Source organism: Syngnathus scovelli, chromosome 2, assembly GCF_024217435.2.
Source record: "Syngnathus scovelli strain Florida chromosome 2, RoL_Ssco_1.2, whole genome shotgun sequence".
In the NCBI taxonomy this organism is placed as follows: domain Eukaryota; kingdom Metazoa; phylum Chordata; class Actinopteri; order Syngnathiformes; family Syngnathidae; genus Syngnathus; species Syngnathus scovelli.
Window position 1 is genome coordinate 5,132,659 of NC_090848.1, and position 25,207 is coordinate 5,157,865.

General features: G+C 44.5%; 1 long non-coding RNA gene across 1 annotated transcript in view; it reads left to right on the forward strand.

The window, feature by feature from the left end:
* LOC125988111 (uncharacterized) overlaps window positions 1-22,880 on the forward strand; it is a 92,433-nt gene extending 69,553 nt beyond the window's left edge. The window contains exons 6-9 of the long non-coding RNA XR_011086516.1: window positions 39-329; window positions 16,741-16,818; window positions 20,759-20,893; window positions 22,393-22,880. This is a non-coding gene — a long non-coding RNA (uncharacterized lncRNA). The remainder of the gene's footprint in view (window positions 1-38; window positions 330-16,740; window positions 16,819-20,758; window positions 20,894-22,392) is intronic.
* Window positions 22,881-25,207: the final 2,327 nt, after the last annotated feature.

Below are 25,207 nucleotides of genomic sequence, written 5' to 3' on the forward strand. Positions count from 1 at the left end.
CATGTTAATGTTGGACCCTAAATGGCCAATTTGCACAGATTCCGAATTATTACCCCTGGATTGATCCTGAGCTCTTCTGCCTTGAGTGGCTTGACCCGGATACCTAGCGGTGTTAACGAAGGGTCAAGGTGACTCAGGGTGTAAGTGCTCTTGGATCCTAATCGGAGGAGAAAAGCAGCGGTTCACCGCGGCTGGCCTACTCTGATCGGGGAGGATCGATCCCCAGCTCTTCTGCCCTGAGTGGCTTGACCTGGATACCTAGCGGTGTTAACGAAGGGTCAATGCAACTCAGGGGAAGGACTTTAATCGAGGCTCAGTCTTCTATGAAGGTAAGTCTCGCTCATGCAACTGCACATTGCACTACACACGTTAATGTTGGACCCTAAATGGCCAATTGGCACAGATTCCAAATTGTTACCCCTGGATTGATCCTGAGCTCTTCTGCCTTGAGTGGCTTGACCCGGATACCTAGCGGTGTTAACGAAGGGTCAAGGTGACTCAGGGTGTAAGTGCTCTTGGATCCTAATCGGAAGAGAAAAGCAGCGGCTCACCGCGGCTGGTTCTCACTCTGATTGGAGTAGATTGATCCCCAGCTCTTCTGCCCTGAGTGGCTTGACCTGGATACCTAGCGGTGTTAACGAAGGGTCAATGCAACTCAGGGAAGGACCTTAATCGAGGCTCAGTCTTCTATGAGGGGTAGCCTCGCTCATGCAACAGCACATTGCACCACACACGTGAATGTTGAACCCTAAATGGCCAATCGGCACAGGCTCCAAATTGTTGCCCCTAATACTCACATCCCCTAGTCCAGCTTAGGTGATTAGGCCGAGGATGCACCGGGACCTAGGCGTTGTAGAGTAGGGTTTGTTTTTCAGCCATTCCCTTCACAGGTATCGCAATACAGGTGAGTTCCCTCTAGGTACTTTGTTTGACTTCCCTGGAGCCTTGCAATGTAGGAAGCACAGCGAAGTGGAAGGAATGAATCCAGCATCTCCTTAGGTCGTGTGTTGTAATGGGACAAAGAAAATTTCTGAAGAAGAAAAAAAGCTTACTTTTGTAGTCAGTGCCTCCCCAGTCATGAATCACACCACACGTCACTGGTTATTGGCAATAAAGCAAAGTCATTTAAAATCTGGTTCGTATCGGACCTTTATAATAAATTGCACTCCAGTCACCAGAATGCTCTTCAATTTAGCATTTGCCACAGTGTTTATGGTTTTTAAAGGTTTCAAGTGCACATTCTTTGTTACCTCTTGGGTTATAAGAGTGGTGGGGCCATACTGCCCCCTAGTGATGAAGAGGATAACTTTAAAAATGAATTGTGATAAGTTTTGAATGCAGTATCTGAGAAGCAGGTTTTGACACTTGCTCATGTTGTCTTCCCTAAGTGATAGTTTTATATGGCACATAAAATGCTTTTTTTTAAAGGAGCCAATTTGAACACGGTGTTTATTTCAGCTTCAAATATTGATGCTAAATATACTTAAATGTTTTAAATTAGATGCTGAACAACACTTGGTTCCAACATTTTTATATATTTTCCATGAAATGTGTTCTCAGTCGCAAATGTTTAATTGATTTAATATTAAAACAAACTTCACATTTTAGAGATGATGCCATTTCTATAATAATGCTGCTGGGGACAGATGAGTGCAGATGAAATAGGACATTTAATTGCCATCAGTTTTCTATGTAAGCACTTTCTTCTATCATCAACTCTTTTGGAGAGGTGTTTGGCTTTCAACGCGGGTATCGTTTTTTTAAATCCAAACCTGTCAATCTATTTTCTTTGGGGGGTTTTTCCCTCTCTGTGTCACTGCGTCTCTACCCAAGGGGTGTTGAGTGGGTAGGACGTGCCTGCTAGATTCATAACAACCTTGTGCAAAGAGTCAGACATGAGGACCAGGCCTGAGGCATCCTGCTGCTTCGCCCACCCTCTGATGACTTTACAATGAGACAAAACCTCTTGGGTTCCTGACAAACACCCACGATTGGTCGCAATATGGCGGCAAGTTTGAATAGTGTGTTTCGGTGCACATTAAAAGTGCGTCCATGGAGTCATTACTCCCACGCTGCAGGTCATAGGCCTAATGGGATCTCAAGATTCCTTCTTCGGGGGAAGCAAAAGTCGATGAGATCAGCAGGCAGCGAGTGCCTCCGTAATCCGCTGTCACTCCATTGTATTATAGATACTTTACTGGGACTGTCTAACCATCTGTGGGTGACTTTATTACTTAAATAAGAGTCCACGGCAGTATAAAGTGTCAAAGTTCAGCTGATGAAAATGTCATTTGGTCTAAATTAAAATAACCCCCACTCCACAAAATTCAGTAATGACACTAGCAGAATGGCAGTTAAAATTAATCTGCACAATTTTTCCTTCCACAGTTCATTGAAAAATCAATTTAGTAGTGAATGTGGCCTACTATTACATCGTTATATAGTGTGGAACCTTTCCAGTTAGATGTTTTAAAACATTGCCTGTTTAAATGATTTCTGATGCTGACAGTTTAAACTTGGAAGAGATTTATCTAAGTTCACTTGTTCATTTGCAGTGGGTAAAAATCTTTCAAAATACAAACAAATTGAAGTTATTTTGTTTGAAGAAAAGCAATTTGTTGACTTTTTTAATAAATGCAGACACCGTGTAGCCTCTTAGATGAGCCTGTGATCAAGCCAACATCGGGAATGCATAGCGGTATCTCTTGGGCAGCGGCTTGGGAATCCTGCTGCTTTTTCCTCCTTTCGCTAGGAGCGGTGCTAAAACAACACGGCTCTTAAATTAGCTCTTTCATGGCTCAAAACGTGCTCGTCTTTACTTTTCTCTCAACATGTGTTGTGGTCTCCAGTTATGTTAAGCCAATCCAAACAGCTAGGTGATGGAGACGAGGCCTTGGCTTTTGATGGGGAAGTGCCAGTTGACCCACTTTCCCATCTGACTGGTCGCCTAACTCTCATGCTTTCCCTCAAATTGAGCAACTTCACAAACGGATGCAGCAAGTGTGACGCAACATTTAATATGCTTCTGACAGATGACGAGATGTTTTGTTTTGTTTTATTGTCAATTGAGTTATAGGACAAACCACTACGGCATCTCTGAATTTGAGAGTTGCCGTGAATCTGGATAGTGAATGTGATGAAGTATATCTCCAGGCTCATTCCTGGAGTTTGCATCTGGGAACCTTCTCATCCACTTGCGGTTCAACGCCAGTTTTACTGGCAGGGCCTGGCTGGGGCCGGGGGTTTTGTTAGAGTGGCACATTCACCGTTCTTCTATGGCAACAGTAGTTAACCTTGGCACAACACAAAACTAAGTGATAATATGTATTTTAAAAGGGACTATACGTACTATAAATTTCCATTTAAAATGAAAAAAATGGTATGCATAACGACCCTAACCATTTGAATCAGCTGTTAACATTTTTGAGTTTTGTGTTCTGAAACTGAAGTAAATTTAATGTAAAAAAAATATATTTTAAAATACTACACTGGCAATGGCAGGTTGGCTTGGTGGCTTACACCACTGACCTTGGACACAGACCGTACTCGGTCAGGGTAGATGGCCCACCCACGGAAAATGGGTGCGTTGTGTCAGGAAGGGCATCCGGTGTATGAATTGTGCCAAACAAATCATGCGAATGACTTACTGTGGCAACACCTAACAGGGGGAATTTGCTGCTTCCTCTTCTTGGAAAATTAAAATTCGTGTTAAGCACTGGTATCCTGAAGCCATTGCTTGTTATCGTTAATTTGTCAGCGTTGGCAGTTTTAACCCATTGTTGGATCAAAATCTTGATCCAAAGTGCAAGACCATAAGACATCTTATGTACATCTAATGAAAGACTGAACTGAATTCAATAAAAATACAATTGAAAATGAATTTAATGAAGCAATTTAGGCAATAGTGAATCTGCTTCTTCGTTATATTGCAATGGACAGACTTTAACGTCCGAGCAATCTAGTCCAGTATGTCCATAAAATGTATTTTAAGTCTTATTTGGGTTTTATTTATTTTTGCATGTGCTTGTGTGTGAAAGTCTGTCTGTGGCTTTTCAAAGGCAAAATGTTTTGTAACAAACTAAAATTAGTTCAGACACAGCTAATTTAGGAAACAATAAAGTCACAATCACGTAAAGTATCAAGGAGAGATGAGAGGGCAGCCTTAGCTGCACAGTGGTTTAGAAGTGAATTGGACAGTTGGTACCATGAATCTATTTCCCATCAAATTTAACTTCCATACATATAAAGATGCACGTTTTTACACCCACTAAAACGAATAAATTCATTCAGGTCAGCATTTCCAAAGTTTTTTATACACATCACAGCACACAGGCTGTTCCACCTTAAGACGGAAAATAACATATATATCATTGCTCTGACTTTCAGAAATTCCTGTAGTCTAGGACAATTCCATAAACAGCGGGACACTGCACCCTTGTTTTCATCACGTTCTATAGTACACGTGTCTGGAATATTAGCATCATAGCTATTACATAGTTACTACAGTATTTCCTGTCATTAGCCAGACGTGGGTTGCCATTCCATAACATACTGATGGCCATTTGTTCTCCTCTAAGGTTTCCTCGTAAGTGCTTTCCCCGTGCATTAAGTTTACCGTGTGAGCTTTCCATACAAAACGCCCCCGCCATGTTACAGAAATGACATACAATACCACTTTTAAATGGACGTTAGATTAGCCATTTCTCCATTACAGACAATGCAGGAATCTGTATGGCATCTCCCTGCAAATAAAAGCAAAAGTGTTTTCAAGGTACACCAAATTTTGAAACAAGATCCTCAAATGAAATGATAATAAAATTGATTCATTGATTATTTTCATTCTGAACTCAGAGACAGTAAAGACACCAATAAAAGAACTTGGGGAGGATGTTTATTTTGTAAAATATAATTATGCCCATCAGGGAATTTAGAAGCCCTGACCATCTATTGATTCACCTGAACATACAGAAGATGTCATTACTGGAGTATCGGCTGTACTCACAATATCATCTCCGAGGAGACAATTTCAACACCCAAATGACCAACACATTCCAATCTTTCCTTAGCATCTAAGAGCATGTTGCAGGTGTTTACATTTTTCACTTGAAACCTGAGAATCTTCTAATATGATCGAAGAAAGCTGGGATCAAAACCTCAATTCATTGAGGGAGAGGATTACGTCATAAGTATACAAAGCTTTACGATACTTGTTTCCTTATGCCTCCGCTTGAAATTGATCTATGTGCCCTGACCACGAATGCTAAGGTTTTATTGCTAGTAGAAAGAAAAGCAGTGATAGAAGAAAACCTTGTCTACAGCCTCAATTTATCCAAAACGGGTTGGATATATTATCTCTTGGCATCCTATCGTAAACCCATTTTGATCCTCTTTAATCATTTTGGGAAACATCATTCACAAATGCCTTGCTGGTATATAGAATAATTGTTCTCGGGTGCACTCTCAAGGTATTAGTTTTTTTCAACAGAACATTTCGTATTTAAAAAACCAAAGGGGGTTTGTAATAATATATCGGCAGTCCATCTGATCCCACCACCTCCCAGAATTAATATTCATCATTATTTCAGTAAGCTCATTTTATGCTGAATCAATCCCCAACTTCCTGCTCTTACGCCATGAAAATTAAAGGCGTTGAAAAACACTTTGTTCTTTGTCCGCTTCAGGAATGGTTACTATAGCCTTTCATAATGTTCTCATTTGACCATCAAATGATATGCGCCCACTCCTCAATAATCACTTGTATTGGAAATCGCTAATATTGCAATCACTGTCTTTGTAAAACAAAGTGTCGACCATCTGGAAAAGCTTCAAATCTTTAATGACTTTTTTTTATATGAATTGACTCTTAAACACGGCAGCAGAATTTCATGAATCACAGTTAGAGGGTTGATACTTCCCTTTTCCAACATGAGCTATTGTACTTTATTTCCTGAACACACCAAACACTCTGTTTGACGTCCACTCCATGAAGTCACTCTTTACCGCTGGTGCGCACACACCCTTCCCGCATTTGGTCACAGCGACACTGGGAATATTCAAGGTCAGCTAAACCCACATCTGCAACCATTTTTGTATGCCTGAACGACTAACTTCCTGCATCATAAGCGGGAGTTAGTCATTTCTCTGTGAACTAAGGAAGGAAGCCAGGGCGTGCTATATGGACATGAAACTTCCCCACATTAAGAAACAAAGTGATGCGTTGCTTGATTTTGTGATGCAAGATTTCCTCACCAGTTCTGTATGAGAAGACTAGTTGATTGGTAAACTGCGCAAATAGAGCCGAAGAAAGTCACATTCAAAATGAGGTCAAACATTGGTCTGGCTGTGCAACCTTGATGATACATACATACTGTACCTTATTATGACAAGTACGGACATTACCAGTGTGAAGTCACATGGGGTCAATTCTCATCGTTTCCTATACTGTATGTGCTGACTAATCCAGGTTGCTTTCGCCAGGAGTCATCCAGTTAAAGCTGTCAAAATGAACAGCCAAAGGGAAAGATATTTGTCCTTTTTTTTTTCCAATATGTCAAAGTCAGCTTTATTGTCAATTTCTCCACATGCCAAAGACACACAAAGAAACCGAAATTTCGTTCCCCGCTATCCCACGGTGACAAGACATGGCCCACAAGTGTCTACTCAAGTAAACAACAGCGTGCTGAATAAATAATGAATAAATAACACAACAATAAATAAATAAGAGGAGCGTGACTTGTATATTGAATATTTATCAACATTTTTAACAAAAATAATCAAGATGAAGAAAATTATGCGACCCATAGTATTCTATACAAGCTTATTCAAGCACATATTCTTTCCATGTGTGAATTATATGCTACAAACGCCGAAGTCTGTCAAGGTTGCCCTGGTGATTGTGTATCTAAAGGTCATTCATTAAGCTGCATCTAAAAATATCTTCCTGAGCAAGCCTTTCAACAAGCCCACCTTTTCCATTTGACAGTGCTTTAAGCATCCCTCAACGAAAAGTGCCTGCCCTATCCGGTAAATGATGTCACAAAAAGTGGCACAGGAAATTGACAAAGGGTTAATTACCTACTTCCTTGTCACATGATTCCAAGCCTAGAGAGGCGGTGTAAATCTGCATTTACCTCCTCACGCTATTTCTCATTCAGTGTGAATGAGTGTGAAAGATGGTCTGTCTCTAAATGTGGCCTGTGAGCATAAATGTATTGAACTGATGTAACTATGAAGTGGATATTAAAGTTTAAACACCAACAGAATAAAATATAAAACACCATTAACTATAACACGAACAAACAAGCTTTAAACTTTCTGTAGGGTAAAATATGAAATTTTATCAGAGTCTGGTTGAATAAATATGCATATTCCTAATATGTACTAATTACCGCAACTATTACAAGTGTCAGTGTTTTGGGGTTCAAGCCTTCTGATGAATCAACCGACTGGACTCGACCGGACCCGACTTGACTGACTTGACTTACTTAACTAGACTAGACTGGACTTGACTGGACTTGACTGGACTTGACTGGACTTGACTGGACTTGACAGGCTGAATGACTTGACTGACTTGACTAGACTGACTTGACTAGACTGACTTGACAAGACTGACTTGACAAGACTGACTTGACAAGACTGACTGGACTGGACTGACTTGACTGACTGGACTGGACTGACTTGACTGACTTGACTGGACTGGACTGACTTGACTGGACTGACTTGACTGGACTGACTTGACTGGACTGACTTGACTGGACTGACTTGACTGGACTGACTTGACTGGACTGACTTGACTGGACTGACTTGACTGGACTGACTTGACTGGACTGACTTAGACTGGACTGACTTAGACTGGACTGACTTAGACTGGACTGACTTGACTTGACTTGACTGACTGACGTACTTGACTGACTTGACTTGACTTGACTTGACTTGACTTGACTTGACTTGACTTGACTTGACTTGACTTGACTTGACTTGACTAGACTGACTTGACTAGACTGACTTGACTAGACTGACTTGACTAGACTGACTTGACTAGACTGACTTGACTAGACTGACTTGACTAGACTGACTTGACAAGACTGACTTGACAAGACTGACTGGACTAGACTGACTGGACTAGACTGACTGGACTAGACTTGACTTGACTGACTGACTTGACTTGACTCGACTGACTTGACTCGACTGACCTGACTCGACTGACCTGACTCGACTGACCTGACTCGACTGACCTGACTCGACTGACCTGACTCGACTGACCTGACTCGACTGACCTGACCTGACCTGACCTGACCTGACCTGACCTGACCTGACCTGACCTGACCTGACCTGACTCGACTGACCTGACCTGACTCGACTGACCTGACTCGACTTGACCTGACCTAACCTGACCTGACCTGACCTGACTCGACTGACCTGACCTGACCTGACCTGACCTGACCTGACCTGACTCGACTGACCTGACCTGACCTGACCTGACTCAACTGACCTGACCTGACCTGACCTGACTTACCTGACCTGACCTGACTCGCCTGACCTGACTCGTCTGACCTGACCTGACTCGACTGACCTGACCTGACTCGACTGACCTGACCTGACCTGACCTGACCTGACCTGACCTGACCTGACCTGACTCGACTGACCTGACTCGGCTGACCTGACCTGACCTGACCTGACCTGACCTGACTTGACTGACCTGACCTGACCTGACCTGACTCAACTGACCTGACCCGACTGACCTGACCTGACCTGACTCGACTGACCTGACCTGACCTGACCTGACCTGACCTGACCTGACCTGACTGACCTGACCTGACCTGACCGACCTGACCTGACCTGACCGACCTGACCTGACCTGACCGACCTGACTCGACTGACCTGACTCGACCGACCTGACCTAACCTGACCGACCTGACTCGACTGACCTGACTCGACTGACCTGACCTGACCTGACCGACCTGACTCGACTGACCTGACCTGACTCGACTGACCTGACCTGACCTGACTCGACTGACCTGACCTGACCTGACCTGACTCGACTGACCTGACCTGACCTGACTCGACTGACCTGACCTGACCTGACTCGACTGACCTGACCTGACCTGACCTGACTCGACTGACCTGACCTGACCTGACTCGACTGACCTGACCTGACCTGACCTGACCTGACCTGACTCGACTGACCTGACCTGACCTGACCTGACTCGACTGACCTGACCTGACCTGACCTGACCTGACCTGACCTGACCTGACCTGACCTGACCTGACTCGACTGACCTGACCTGACTCGACTGACCTGACCTGACTCGACTGACCTGACCTGACCTGACCTGACCTGACTCGACTGACCTGACCTGACCTGACCTGACCTGACCTGACCTGACCTGACCTGACCTGACCTGACCTGACCTGACCTGACCTGACTCGACTGACCTGACCTGACCTGACCTGACCTGACCTGACCTGACCTGACCTGACTCGACTGACCTGACCTGACCTGACCTGACTCGACTGACCTGACTCGACTGACCTGACCTGACTCGACTGACCTGACCTGACTCGATTGACCTGACCTGACTCGATTGACCTGACCTGACTCGACTGACCTGACCTGACCTGACTCGATTGACCTGACCTGACTCGACTGACCTGACCTGACCTGACCTGACCTGACCTGACCTGACCTGACCTGACCTGACCTGACCTGACTCGACTGACCTGACCTGACCTGACCTGACTCGACTGACCTGACTCGACTGACCTGACTCGACTGACCTGACTCGACTGACCTGACCTGACTCGACTGACCTGACCTGACTCGACTGACCTGACTCGACTGACCTGACTCGACTGACCTGACCTGACTCGACTGACCTGACTCGACTGACCTGACCTGACCTGACCTGACCTGACTCGACTGACCTGACTCGACTGACTTGACCTGACCTGATTCGACTGACCTGACCTGACCTGACCTGACCTGACTCGATTGACCTGACCTGACCTGACCTGACCTGACCTGACTCGACTGACCTGACTCGACTGACCTGACTCGACTGACCTGACTTGACCTGACCTGGCCTGACTCGACTGGCCTGACTCGACTGGCCTGACTCGACTGACCTGACTCGACTGACCTGACTTGACTCGACTGACTTGACTCGACTGACTTGACTCGACTCTCAGTCAGTCAAGTCAGGTCAGTCAAGTCAAGTCAGTCAGGTCAGTCAGGTCAGTCAGGTCAGTCAGTCAGGTCAGTCAAGTCAAGTCAGTCAAGTCAGTCAAGTCAGTCAAGTCAGTCAAGTCAAGTCAGTCAAGTCAAGTCAAGTCAAGTCAGTCAAGTCAGTCAGTCAAGTCAAGTCAGTCAAGTCAGTCAAGTCAAGTCAGTCAAGTCAAGTCAGTCAAGTCAAGTCAGTCGTCAGTCAGTCAGTCAGTCAGTCAGTCAAGTCAGTTGTCAGTCAGTCAGTCAAGTCAGTTGTCAGTCAAGTCAGTCAAGTCAAGTCAGTCGTCAGTCAAGTCAGTCGTCAGTCAAGTCAGTCAGTCAGTCAGTCAGTCAGTCAGTCAGTCAGTCAGTCAGTCAGTCAGTCAAGTCAGTCGTCAGTCAAGTCAAGTCAGTCGTCAGTCAAGTCAAGTCAGTCGTCAGTCAAGTCAAGTCAAGTCAGTCGTCAGTCGTCAGTCAAGTCAGTCGTCAGTCAAGTCAGTCGTCAGTCAAGTCAGTCGTCAGTCAAGTCAGTCGTCAGTCAAGTCAGTCAGTCAAGTCAGTCAGTCAAGTCAGTCGTCAGTCAAGTCAGTCGTCAGTCAAGTCAGTCGTCAGTCGTCAGTCAAGTCAGTCAGTCAAGTCAGTCGTCAGTCAAGTCAGTCGTCAGTCAAGTCAGTCAGTCGTCAGTCAAGTCAGTCGTCAGTCAAGTCAAGTCAGTCAAGTCAGTCAAGTCAGTCATCAGTCAAGTCAAGTCAGTCGTCAGTCAAGTCAGTCGTCAGTCAAGTCAGTCGTCAGTCAAGTCAGTCGTCAGTCAAGTCAGTCGTCAGTCAAGTCAGTCAGTCTGTCAAGTCAGTCAGTCAAGTCAGTCGTCAGTCAAGTCAGTCAGTCTGTCAAGTCAGTCAGTCAAGTCAGTCGTCAGTCAAGTCAGTCGTCAGTCAAGTCAGTCAAGTCAGTCAGTCAAGTCAGTCAAGTCAGTCAGTCCAGTCAGTCCAGTCAGTCCAGTCAGTCCAGTCAAGTCAGTCAAGTCAGTCAAGTCAGTCAAGTCAGTCAAGTCAGTCAGTCCAGTCAGTCCAGTCAGTCAAGTCAGTCGTCAGTCAAGTCAGTCGTCAGTCAAGTCAGTCAGTCAAGTCAGTCAAGTCAGTCGTCAGTCAAGTCAGTCGTCAGTCAAGTCAGTCGTCAGTCAAGTCAGTCGTCAGTCAAGTCAGTCGTCAGTCAAGTCAGTCGTCAGTCAAGTCAGTCGTCAGTCAAGTCAGTCGTCAGTCAAGTCAGTCAGTCTGTCAAGTCAGTCAGTCAAGTCAGTCGTCAGTCAAGTCAGTCGTCAGTCAAGTCAGTCAGTCAAGTCAGTCAGTCCAGTCAGTCCAGTCAGTCCAGTCAGTCCAGTCAGTCAGTCAAGTCAGTCAAGTCAGTCAAGTCAGTCAAGTCAGTCAGTCCAGTCAGTCCAGTCAGTCAAGTCAGTCGTCAGTCAAGTCAGTCAGTCAAGTCAGTCAGTCAAGTCAGTCGTCAGTCAAGTCAGTCGTCAGTCAAGTCAGTCGTCAGTCAAGTCAGTCGTCAGTCAAGTCAGTCGTCAGTCAAGTCAGTCGTCAGTCAAGTCAGTCGTCAGTCAAGTCAGTCGTCAGTCAAGTCAGTCGTCAGTCAAGTCAGTCGTCAGTCAAGTCAGTCGTCAGTCAAGTCAGTCAGTCAAGTCAGTCAGTCAAGTCAGTCAGTCAAGTCAGTCAGTCAAGTCAGTCAGTCAAGTCAGTCAAGTCAGTCAGTCAAGTCAGTCAGTCAAGTCAGTCAGTCAAGTCAGTCAGTCAAGTCAGTCAGTCAAGTCAGTCAGTCGTCAGTCAAGTCAGTCGTCAGTCAAGTCAGTCGTCAGTCAAGTCAGTCAAGTCAGTCAAGTCAGTCAAGTCAGTCAAGTCAGTCGTCAGTCAAGTCAGTCAGTCCAGTCAGTCATTCAAGTCAGTCAGTCAAGTCAGTCATTCAAGTCAGTCAGTCGTCAGTCGTCAGTCAAGTCAGTCGTCAGTCAAGTCAGTCGTCAGTCAAGTCAGTCGTCAGTCAAGTCAGTCGTCAGTCAAGTCAGTCGTCAGTCAAGTCAGTCGTCAGTCAAGTCAGTCGTCAGTCAAGTCAGTCGTCAGTCAAGTCAGTCGTCAGTCAAGTCAGTCGTCAGTCAAGTCAGTCAGTCAAGTCAGTCGTCAGTCAAGTCAGTCGTCAGTCAAGTCAGTCGTCAGTCAAGTCAGTCGTCAGTCAAGTCAGTCGTCAGTCAAGTCAGTCGTCAGTCAAGTCAGTCGTCAGTCAAGTCAGTCGTCAGTCAAGTCAGTCGTCAGTCAAGTCAGTCGTCAGTCAAGTCAGTCAGTCAAGTCAGTCAGTCAAGTCAGTCAAGTCAGTCAGTCAAGTCAGTCAGTCAAGTCAGTCAGTCAAGTCAGTCAGTCACGTCAGTCGTCAGTCAAGTCAGTCGTCAGTCAAGTCAGTCGTCAGTCAAGTCAGTCGTCAGTCAAGTCAGTCAAGTCAGTCAAGTCAGTCGTCAGTCAAGTCAGTCGTCAGTCAAGTCAGTCAGTCCAGTCAGTCATTCAAGTCAGTCAGTCAAGTCAGTCATTCAAGTCAGTCAGTCGTCAGTCGTCAGTCAAGTCAGTCGTCAGTCAAGTCAGTCGTCAGTCAAGTCAGTCGTCAGTCAAGTCAGTCGTCAGTCAAGTCAGTCGTCAGTCAAGTCAGTCGTCAGTCAAGTCAGTCGTCAGTCAAGTCAGTCGTCAGTCAAGTCAGTCGTCAGTCAAGTCAGTCGTCAGTCAAGTCAGTCGTCAGTCAAGTCAGTCAGTCAAGTCAGTCAGTCAAGTCAGTCAGTCCAGTCAAGTCAGTCGTCAGTCAAGTCAGTCGTCAGTCAAGTCAGTCGTCAGTCAAGTCAGTCAAGTCAAGTCAAGTCAGTCGTCAGTCAAGTCAGTCGTCAGTCAAGTCAGTCAAGTCAGTCAAGTCAGTCAAGTCAGTCAAGTCAGTCGTCAGTCAAGTCAGTCAAGTCAGTCAAGTCAGTCAAGTCAGTCGTCAGTCAAGTCAGTCGTCAGTCGTCAGTCAAGTCAGTCGTCAGTCAAGTCAGTCGTCAGTCAAGTCAGTCGTCAGTCAAGTCAGTCGTCAGTCAAGTCAGTCAAGTCAGTCAAGTCAGTCGTCAGTCAAGTCAGTCAAGTCAGTCAAGTCAGTCGTCAGTCAAGTCAGTCAGTCAAGTCAGTCAGTCCAGTCAGTCAAGTCAGTCAGTCAAGTCAGTCAGTCAAGTCAGTCAGTCAAGTCAGTCAGTCAAGTCAGTCAAGTCATGTCAGTCAAGTCATGTCAGTCAAGTCATGTCAGTCAAGTCATGTCAGTCAAGTCCAGTCAAGTCAAGTCAGTCAAGTCAAGTCAGTCAAGTCTAGTCAGTCAAGTCCAGTCAGTCAAGTCAGTCAAGTCAGTCAAGTCAGTCGGTCAAGTCAGTCAGTCAAGTCAGTCTTACTGACTGACTCGATTGACTCGACTGACTGACTTGACTCGACCGACTCGACTGACTGACTGACTGACTGACTGACTGACTGACTGACTGACTGACCTGACCTGACCTGACCTGACCTGACCTGACCTGACCTGACCTGACCTGACCTGACCTGACCTGACCTGACCTGACTGACCTGACTGACCTGACTGACCTGACTGACCTGACTGACTGACTCACCTGACCTGACCTGACTCACCTGACCTGACTCACCTGACCTGACCTGACTCACCTGACCTGACCTGACTCACCTGACCTGACCTGACTCGTCTGACCTGACTTACCTGACTCGTCTGACCTGACCTGACTCGACTGACCTGACCTGACCTGACTCGACTGACCTGACCTGACCTGACTCGACTGACCTGACCTGACCTGACCTGACCTGACCTGACCTGACTCGACTGACCTGACCTGACCTGACTCGACTGACCTGACCTGACCTGACCTGACCTGACCTGACCTGACCTGACCTGACCTGACCTGACTCGACTGACCTGACCTGACCTGACCTGACCTGACTCGACTGACCTGACTCGACTGACCTGACCTGACTCGACTGACCTGACCTGACCTGACCTGACCTGACCTGACCTGACCTGACCTGACCTGACCTGACTCGACTGACCTGACCTGACCTGACCTGACCTGACCTGACCTGACCTGACCTGAACTGACCTGACCTGACTCGACTGACTGACTGACTGACTGACCTGACTCACCTGACCTGACCTGACTCACCTGACCTGACCTGACCTGACCTGACCTGACCTGACTCGATTGACCTGACCTGACCTGACTCACCTGACCTGACCTGACCTGACCTGACTCACCTGACCTGACTCGACTGACTCACCTGACCTGACTCGACTGACCTGACCTGACTCGACTGACCTGACTCGACTGACCTGACTCGACTGACCTGACTCGACTGACCTGACTCGACTGACCTGACTCGACTGACCTGACCTGACCTGACCTGACTCGACTGACCTGACCTGACTCGACTGACCTGACCTGACCTGACCTGACCTGACTCGACTGACCTGACCTGACCTGACTCGACTGACCTGACTCGACTGACCTGACCTGACTCGACTGACCTGACTCGACTGACCTGACTCGACTGACCTGACTCGACTGACCTGACCTGACCTGACTCGACTGACCTGACCTGACCTGACCCGACTGACCCGACCCGACCCGACTGACCTGACCTGACCCGACTCGACTGACCTGACCTGACTCGACTGACCTGACCTGACTCGACTGACCTGACCTGACTCGACTGACCTGACTCGACTGACCTGACTCGACTGACCTGACTCGACTGACCTGACTCGACTGACCTGACTCGACTGACCTGACTCGACTGACTCGACTGACCTGACCTGACCTGACCTGACTCGACTGACCTGACTCGACTGACCTGACTCGACTGACCTGACTCGACTGACCTGACTTGACCTGACTCGACTGACTCGACTGACCTGACCTGACCTGACTCGACTGACTTGACTGACTCGACTGACCCGACTGGACCGACTCGACCGACTCGACTCGACCGACTCGACTCGACTGACTCGACTAACCGACTCGACTGACCGACTCGACTGACTGACTGACCGACCGACCCGACTTGACTCGACTCGACCGACTCGACTCGACCAACTCGACTGACTTGACCGACTGACTTGACTGACCTGACCGACTGACCGACTGACTTGACCGACTGACCGACTGACTTGACCGACTGACTTGACCGACTGACTTGACTGACCTGACCGACTGACCGACTGACTTGACTGACTTGACTGACTTGACTGACTTGACTGACTTGACTGACTTGACTGACTGATTTACTTGACTGACTGATTTACTGGACTGACTGACTGGACTCGACTGGACTCGACTGGACTCGACTGACTGGACTGGACTGGACTGGACTGGACTTGACTTGACTTGACTGGACTAGACTGGACTGGACTGGACTGGGGGGCAAGGGGTCAGCGTTCTCGTCGCGCTCCCTGTCAGTACCTGGGCTTGCCCAGGGAAGCCAATGATCCCACCAGCAGACTAAATTCCCAGAGACGACGCCTGAGAGCCAAGTCAAATAATCCTAGTCACAGTCCTAAACCCGAAAGCTCACTGTTGCTTCAACTTTGTTCGGTTGGGTGTTGCAACAGCAAGTCACCGACTGACTGACCGACTGGAATGACTGACTGGAATGACTGACAGACTGACTGACTTACTTTGGATTCTCTATCACCTATGAAGGCCGGACACACTGGTGCATCATGTCCCAAGTTGAAATGCAGCATGCGCGCACTGGCACTCACAAATTGTACTTGAATAGAATTTGAGTCCATTGTACACGAAGAGTTGTTAACGTCACCCGTAATACTCTAAAAGACAGAATACTGCACTAGTTCCTGTGGTTCTTGCAATGCCAATCAACCAGGCTGAAAACGATAAAAACTGAAAATGTAAATATTGAAATTTGAGCCTTTTGGAGAAAATTTCACTTTCGTTTTTTTGTTTTTTGAAAAAGGGTAATTAAACTCCATCCATCCATCCATCCATCCATTTTCTGAACCTCTTCGCTTCACGAGAGTCACAGGCATGTTGGAGTCTATCCCAGCTGACTTAGAGGAGTAGGTGGGGGACACCCTGATCTGGTTGCTAGCCATTCGCAGTCACATGCACACCTACGGGCAATTTAGAGTGGTCAATTGGCCAACCATGCATGTTTTGGGGATTTGGGAGGAAACCGGTGTACCCAAAGAAAACCCACGGAGGTACGGGGAGAACATGTTAATTCCCCACGTAACGGCTGGAGCCATAATCAAACCTGCAACCTCTGCATTTTGAGGTGGACGTGCTAACCAGTCGACCTCCATGCCAGCCATTGTTGAAATGGTTATCCTAGTTTTGTTTTCAAAAAACAAAATGCAAAATACAATCCAATTGTGTGTGTGTTTTTGAATTAAAAAAGAATGAGCGGAAGGTAAACGAATCTTTCATCCCCAGCAATATCCTTTCTTCATTTTTTTTACAGAGACCTGCGACTCATGCAAATGATAAGGAGCAGGAAAATTGAGAAACAAATAGGATGACTTCCTCTTCCGAGTTCAAGGTAATGAGAAAAACTGCTGCTTAGAGCTTCCTTTTTTAGTTTGTATTGGCCAAACCTGTATTGTTTTTTTAAATTTTTTTTTTTCTTTGGGTGGAGTTGATGATGGATGCGGATAACCAAAATAAAACATCTAACCTGAATGTTTTTTTCGTCCTACCTTTAAAGTCTGCACCACCCCATATAACAACAGTAATGGTCTCTTATAGCATCCCAGCCAATTTGTCCATTACCCTGGGTGGATGCACTGAATTTGTGGGGGCATGCAGAGAAGAAGGGTTATATTTTTGGCAAAGGATACCTTCCTCTTTTCTCCCTCTTCCTGTGGTTTTATGGCCTACTTACTGGTAGCTGACTTTCATCTGGCTGTGGGAGGAGATCTCTGTCAGAGCTATAGAAAAGACAGCTTGGGGCTACAGCACAACTACTTTGCTGGACCGGACGGCTATGGAAGACTGTTAAACACACTTGGGTTAGCCCATTTTGGTGTGTGTCAAGGCAAACGTGACAGAGAAAAAAAGCTGCACACATGTTTTTATGATGATCATTTGCTCAGTATTATGTAATTTTGGGTTCAAATTTGTGCAAGGAAATCTTCAGATGTCCAGTGAAATAATAAGAAATGCAATATTTACCTCATATAATTGTTAAATTTGCTGGATGTAACACATACGTGGTCAGGGACAGGCAAAGAGTCATGCCAGGCAGCGTTGAGGTGTGGTCGGGTGAACAGGCAAGCTAGGTCAGCAACTGGAGTAAGAACAGGTAGCCAGCAGAACCAAGCAACAACCCGATAGTAAGTAGCAAGCCAGATGAACCAACCAGGAGGGAAGGGAGTGCAGGGTCTACATAGGAGAATTAATGAGCCGGTGATGAAGAGGTGTCAGGCAATGATTGCTGATTACTTCACTACTAAATATAGAGAGACATAACTGTCCAAGGTGCTGATTACGCCGACGTGACATGTTTGGTGTATTAGATATTGTTTACGTATATTTACATATAATTTCATGACCACACAGAATAACTTATATGATAAATCTTTAGAGTGCAGCATGCGTTAATCATGATTTACCATAAATCATCAGAGTTATGTTGTACATTCACTAGATTTAAAAAGTATAACCGATACAAAATTAGATAGATTATGTACAAGTCAAGCAATAAATGATTAATTCAGGCACATCAGACATAACTCAAGTTGGCATGAATAGTTGACATCTTTTCACTGGTGCTCGAGTAGTTAAAGCGACAGCACTAGAGCCATCGCTGTATTTTGTACCACAGATTCAATACCGCTCTAGCACTTCTAAAGTTATTACGGTGTTCATAAATTTTGCAGCCGATGAGGAGTAGCAAAAAAGCGGTTGTGTTTTATAATTATTAAAAAGTTGAATACTTAAACAGTAAAACAAAATTCCAGGAAGCTGTGTGATGAATGGCGACAGGAAAAAAAAAAATTACTGACTAAACATTGCCCCAGTGACCACAGCTGGAAACAGGAGGACGTTAATCTGGAAGCCTGTTGAACCGTAACACAAACATGAACCTGAACTTTAGTTCCGCGAGATATCTTGGGCAGAAAAGGTAACTACAGCTTGCTGCCCAGGGAGTGATGGGCGTTTTGTTCCATCTCACTGTAGGTTAATGCCAAAGAACCAATGTGCCAGACTTTGTGCACCATGAAATGACATGCAATTCAATAGTGTCTCAATAGCATTAAAATCTTGAGTGAGTTGACTTTTGTGGAAGAAACATACAAAACAAATTTTTGCACTTGATGTTTTATTGAGTCTGCTAGTTTCATCAAGGGCTTTTCGGAGGCAGTGCAAACCTGAGCAAACAGACAGAACCCCCACGTCTTAATTGCATCCTGTGCTATCAGTTGCTGGGATTTTAAGTACTCTACCGGCCCTATTTCGGTAGACAGGCGCCGGACGCAAGAACAAATTCATTTTTGTGACTCCCACCTAGTAGCAAGTAAACAAATTTGATTGGACAAAGACAGAAGCACAGTGAAGAGCTTGGTCTCCAGATCCACTTTCCTACTGGAAGTGACTTGCCACTCTAGTCCCATGTGCCCCCCGAGGTGCACTGATGGAAAATCATTTAATTTGCCCCTCCCTGACCTAAGGGGTCTTTATGATAGAACGTTAGTCAGTTTGTCAGAAACATAAGCGGAGACATTACCGTTAAGAGATTTATAAGCAAAATCGATTCCGTGCTTAATCGTAAGCTGATGAAAAGATGCTACATCTGGACTTATGTACTAATCTGCTTATTTTTGATAGAACATTAGCTGCAGTCTTTTGAATAAATTGAAGTTTGCTGATTGATTGATTTATTAAGCAGGTAATTTAGACCAGGCTGCCAGAAATCCTCGTAATACGAGATTTCTTTGCAAAATTCTTCCACGATTTTGTGGAAAAATATTAATCCTATTTTCACAAAACAGATCATCTGCAATCTTAAACATCACCGTACTGTCTTTCAGCCAATTATTTTGCCTGACATCATCAAGAGACGCAGGCCCCCCAAGTCGACCTGACCATCCGAGTACATCTGGAACCAACCAGCCTTTAAGTTTAGTTGAGTCTATCTAGGCATGGCACGTTCCAGACAAGGGATTTTCCTACGATATTAAGTCAAGATCTCAGAAGGAGCAGGCTGAAGCTACTACAAGATCCCTGATTTGCTTTTTTCCGTCTATCAAAGAGCAGACTGATCATCCAATCAACATGCGGAAACTGAGCATCCAGGCCAGCCCACTGCTCTTTAGTCCCCCAGAGACAATGTGCGTCTAATAGACACAATAAGTCCCGGCATTTATCCAATGCAGTTTCAGCCATTGGAACTGCCGTCCTGTGTATTAAAGTGGCGTGGCGCCGCAGAGGTGAATGAGATGAATATCATGCCAGTTACCTGTGATCACTCAATGATTCTGAACAATATTATTCAAGCATATATTTAGCCAATGAAATGTACAAACCTTCCCTTGCAGTCCTACAGAAATCGCCACTGCTCCAAACCTCCTCAGAAAATAACGATAGTAACAGAGATGTAAGATGGTAAACGTGTACAATATTTACAATTGACAGTCTGTGTTTGATTTGAAATAAAACAATAGCCAATTGGGAAGGGACTTGAAGCCAGTGAAAGTCTCCAAAGTCATTGCCTGTAATAAAAAGGTCAAAAGAGTTTGCTTGCAAAAGCATCTGGCTTTTCACTTACCACTGAAGTGGAAGTACAATTTGGTTCTACGGCACAACTGTATGTTATTAGTCAAGGTGACAAAAATTACAGTATTTTGAAAGACAAGGGAGCACACAGGAGGCTCAGCTGCATGTTTACTTTTGCTTATATCACTTATATATCATGATTTGGGTCGTTGTGTGAAATACATTCCAGTTTGGAGCAGGAAGTGTGTTTTGGGCCAAGAGAGACACCAGGATCACATGGAAAAAGCTAGTCACGTGAAACATTAACTACTGCTGTGATCTTAATCACCTTAGTGTATTGTATCTGTAAGGTAGAGTGGGGAGTGCGTGTGCGTGCGTATGCGTGCGTGTGTGTGGGTGGACAATCCTCTCCCACTCTTCCGCTCTGCACTCTTTGTTTCCCTTGCATCAGTGAGATTTAGTGTTTTCTGCAGACACTTGGCTGGACTTCACTGAAATGTTTGGACTGAAAGAGGTCACCGTGAGTTGTATGGCTCAATCAATTATCCCACATTCAAAGATGACCTACATCAGAAGATTGGGGTCATATTCAAGATCATATGATGACAGCATACAGATCCAACAAAGAGATCCTAATCCAAATGTGGCGTTTGAATCATTTGTACTTTTGAAGCACTGACAAGATACGTCACCATGCTTTACCTGCATCATGTAGACTAGTAATGATATACTACTCCTAAATCTCCCATTTCTCCATTTTACAGGGAAGTTGGAGCCTATCATGTGGTGATGCAAAACTGACTCAGATCCAGACAACCATTGAGTCATATTCACACTATGGCCGATTGAGAGTCTTCAGTGACCCGAGCAAGCTCAAACCCTCCAGCTGTGAGACAGCAGTAAGTCCAACCTTGCCTGTGGTGATGATTGACATTCTTTCCCCTTGCTAACACAATTGCAAGTGTCCTCAATTCCCTCCGTCATTGTCTCAGAAGGCAAATTGTATTTAGATCACTTTTGTTTTTTCTCAGTGGTATAAATATTTTGGGAGTGGAGCAATTACGTCTCTGCTTTTTCCTTACTTTATTGTACTAACTACTCATCTTTCCAAATTGTCGTACTGGAAATAAATAAACATCACGACGCAAAATTGGAGCCTGGAAAGTTTTCGTAGAGCTGCAGGCCAGGTCTGGGTTTTTATTTTATTTTTTTTTATTTTTTATTAATGGTATGATGAGCAGGCTAATTGGCTTTGCAGACAGCTTTTACCTGCAGTGACCTGTGCAGCAAACAAACCCATCAAGCTTAGCTTAAGAAAAATGAATGGGGTCACATTTCTATACATTATGCTCTTAATCATATGTTTGTGAAATGGAGTGGGCAGACAGGTGGGAGGCTTCTGCTGAGTGACTCAGAGACACACAAAATATCCCCACAGCAGCTCCTGGAAAAACCAAGGCTCACATTTCAATCTAAAGCGCCCCCAAATAAAAGATGAAGTGGGTGAGATGCGAGGCTGCCACTTGTCGTTTTTGTCAGTCTTTGTGTTTCTGTGCTGTATGGAAACTGATTCACTGTTTCAAGCTTGTGTGACATTTTAGAGGATTATTTCCATACTCCCACATGTTGTAAAGTCAGACCGCATGGGAAAACTTTAAAGTCACGCTAAGTATATTAATTTGAAATTGGATCTAATACAAAAAACTCCTCAAGATGAATGCAGTATTAAAAGCGTGTCGTGTGGCCTCGCTCTCTATCTAGATTGCAGAATAAACTGTGACCACTCCATTGCAACAAGATGGGCAAATTGAAGGTGGGCACATGGAAATGAGACACTGCAGACTATTATGTACATATGTGACAAAAATAGGGATTCAAAGAAGAGAAATTGAAATGGTCTCCGGCCCTGAGGACAAATCCAGAGTTTCTGACCGGCCCCCACACTGACATTGAAGTCAAAGTAAAATAAGTATGATAAGGATAAGATATTAAATAAATAAAAAGGTAAGATAAGTATAAATATGTAAAAATAAGTGGTGTTTTTATTTTCAGAGTTATGCTTATATTTGTATGTGTACATATGGACACTAATACAAGCGAGGGAGTGAGCAAAAACTATGAAAAAATATGACACGTCCATCAGTGGGGTCAACCTCTAATGTTAGCTCCCAGTGCGAGCTACAAAATTCCTGGTCGTCTTATTAATGGTGTGTTTGATTGATTTTACGGTGATAAACATGTTGCTAAATTGGGTACATTGTAAGAAAGTGTAAAGAAATCAAAATGAGGAAACTCACCCAATGTATGCCTTATTAAGCTTTTAAATACCTGATTTATCATGGCAACAGTTGGAGCCTAGAGCAGCTTATTTGCGTTTCTGTTTTTTCCCATATGAAAGCTTTCCTCTACATTCCAGTTTGAAACAAATTAGGCTCAAGTTTGACGGTTCCACTGGACAAAAGGATTCAAAGCTGCAGTTAATTTGCTCATTGTCGCATTTTATGCTGACAAGTCACACTTGGCTTCAGAACTTGAACTGCAACTATAAAGTATTTAAGCATTTGTGGTGTGATATAAATTCTGATCCCTTTGCTTCAATTGTTTTTTTGCCTCATGTGATCTTAGAATTGTTCAGGCCAATCCAATCAAGAACTTAATCGGATTTTAAACATTGTTCAGTGTATGAAACCCACCATATTACACCACCCACCATCTATTTTTCTATCTTTTCACTGAAGCTTGAAAAGTAGGCCATGTTCATTGTTGGAGAGATTTGTCTTTTTTTTTTTTTAATAAAATCTGCTGAAGCTGTGAGTTGCATTGGCTGCCAGATTGTTGAATTTACATCCCAATATTTTAAGAGGCCATTTAACCCTTAATGCCATTATGTGTCAATACAGTAAACGCAAAACAAATCGTTTATAATGATATGAAGTCCAATTATGTCCTACTGTTCTCTGAAACCCTGACCACCCTCTGCTTAACTCTCTTTCACATATGGGACAAGTCTGCTAGCAGTTTATATGGGGGCACGTGCGCACGTGCATCCGCTTGTAGACACACACAGTAAATCGCCTTACACATCAACTCACGCTGGTTGCATTTCTACTTACACACTACAGTGAAATGCCTACCTCAGCGATATCCAGTTGTTTTTCTATGGCGCCCTCATTGTGGCCCGTGACCTCCTTTTTTCAATTTTGCTAAACGCGAACAGATTTTCAAGGAAAAGCTGAGTGATATACCCTGCAGAAAAAAAAAAAGGGAGGGGGGGGACCCACATCTGAAACACCCACCAGCTTCTACTTGCACGTGTTTTTGTTTGATTCACGTCCTCCCCTTCCTATATAGCTCCGTGTGAGTGTTTGGAAGATCGGAAGACTGACCCACTTGGCAAAGGATCAGCAGTGTGGTTGTCGCGGGATGAAAACAATATCCCTAAGCCACAAACTAACACACTTCACATACTACCAGTAGGAGCATTCTAAAGGAAAAGCACTGCGTTGCATTAGTTTTCTTTTTACTGATTCTTTGCCTTATGAATGCAAAAGTCCACGTTTAAGTCAGCTAGAGTCAAATGCTGCAGTTGGATTACTTAAAATATTTGTTGCAAACTACCCTTTTTTTTTCCAACCATTCTAGCTCTTTCTTGTCCTTCTACCGAAAAGATCTGAAAACCTATAACTAGCTAGTGAACATGGTGAAACTCAATTGACCATTCAGTGAAACCTTTTACTTTGAATACTTCAGTCACAATGTAACCAATAATTTCTGAAAAATCAGCAAACTTAAAAGTTTCATGCTGGGCTTACAATTGGGAAAATATTGAGTACCCATTTTGTTTGCATGTTTAAAATTAAAAGCAGTTAACTTTTTTTGACACGTATTTTTCAGTTAGGGATTTGAAAGGATGAAATGAGCTCAGTTTCATAAATCATATCGCGAATGAGATCGCAATTTCTGCTTGGATGACGTCTTCTTCTTGCCCAAAGTCTTCCGTGACAGGCTCCAGCTCATCTGTGACTCCGACCAGGATAAGCGGCACAAACTCAAGAAAAAGTGACAGTTAAGAATGTTAAATTGGTGCTTGTTCAGTTAGTAATGATTTACCCTGGAAGAAATTAATACCATTTCCATTACTTCCTCTTGGAAAAGTTATTCTAAGTCCAAAGGCAAGGCAAGTTTGTTTGTAAAGCATACATCTTCATACAGACTTGGGGCTTTTTCTCCTGTCAAAGAACGTGCTTTTACTTTTTAGTCTATTGTGATTGACTCAGGGGAACGATGCATGATAATCAAACGTATGCGTACAAACAACCACACGCACATACCACATACCGCTACAGTGGATTTTTTTTTTTTTTTAGTCTTCAGCCATGCATTCTTCAAGTGAGTAGGTGAGCTGGAGCCTATCCCAGTTTACATTGGCGCAAGAGGCAGAGTACGCTACACTGGTCTCCGGTCAAATACAAGGCAAATATAAATAAACAGCCATCACAATCTCATTCACAGCTATTAACCATTTAGAGTCTTTAATTAACTAAAGGAACCCACACAAGCAATGGAAAAACTTGCAAAATGATTTCCTTTGGGAAAAATCCACTGGATTAGACAAAACTTGACTTGCTGGGATTTAGCAATCAGAGTTGGGAAACTAAAGCATGTAATACCATAATCTTCTTCTAATTGGATACTTATCCATAGTATTTTGGGATATTTTCTTGATACACGCTGATTGCTGTAAACAGAGTGTGACCGACTGACTCAAATTGGGCCAATGCTTTTATTTCTCTTTGACAATCTACATTTAGATCTGCAAGTGTGAAAGCCAATCCCTTGTAAATGTGGAAAGCTACACATTTCCATTTTACAGTCGGTACAGACATTCACCTCACTCGTATTTGTAGGTCAGTAGTGTGGGCTCCATTGCAAAAGAGAAACTACAACGATGCAGCCACGTGCCAAGCTTGCAGTCAAGCTCCGGCGTCCGCATTGGAAACTCCCTCTGTGCACTTTCCATGGCATCAATGCGCCTGTTCTTGTGATTCACGGTTCACCATGCAGAAATGGGGCCATGGCTGAAACTGTGATTGGAAACAATTGGTTGCCAAGTATAGCTCAAAGTGAAACATGACAGATTTCTAAGTAGCAGTATATCGTTGTCAGGTTCACTGTAATATCTTGGATAGAAACCTCTTTTATTTATTGGGGGG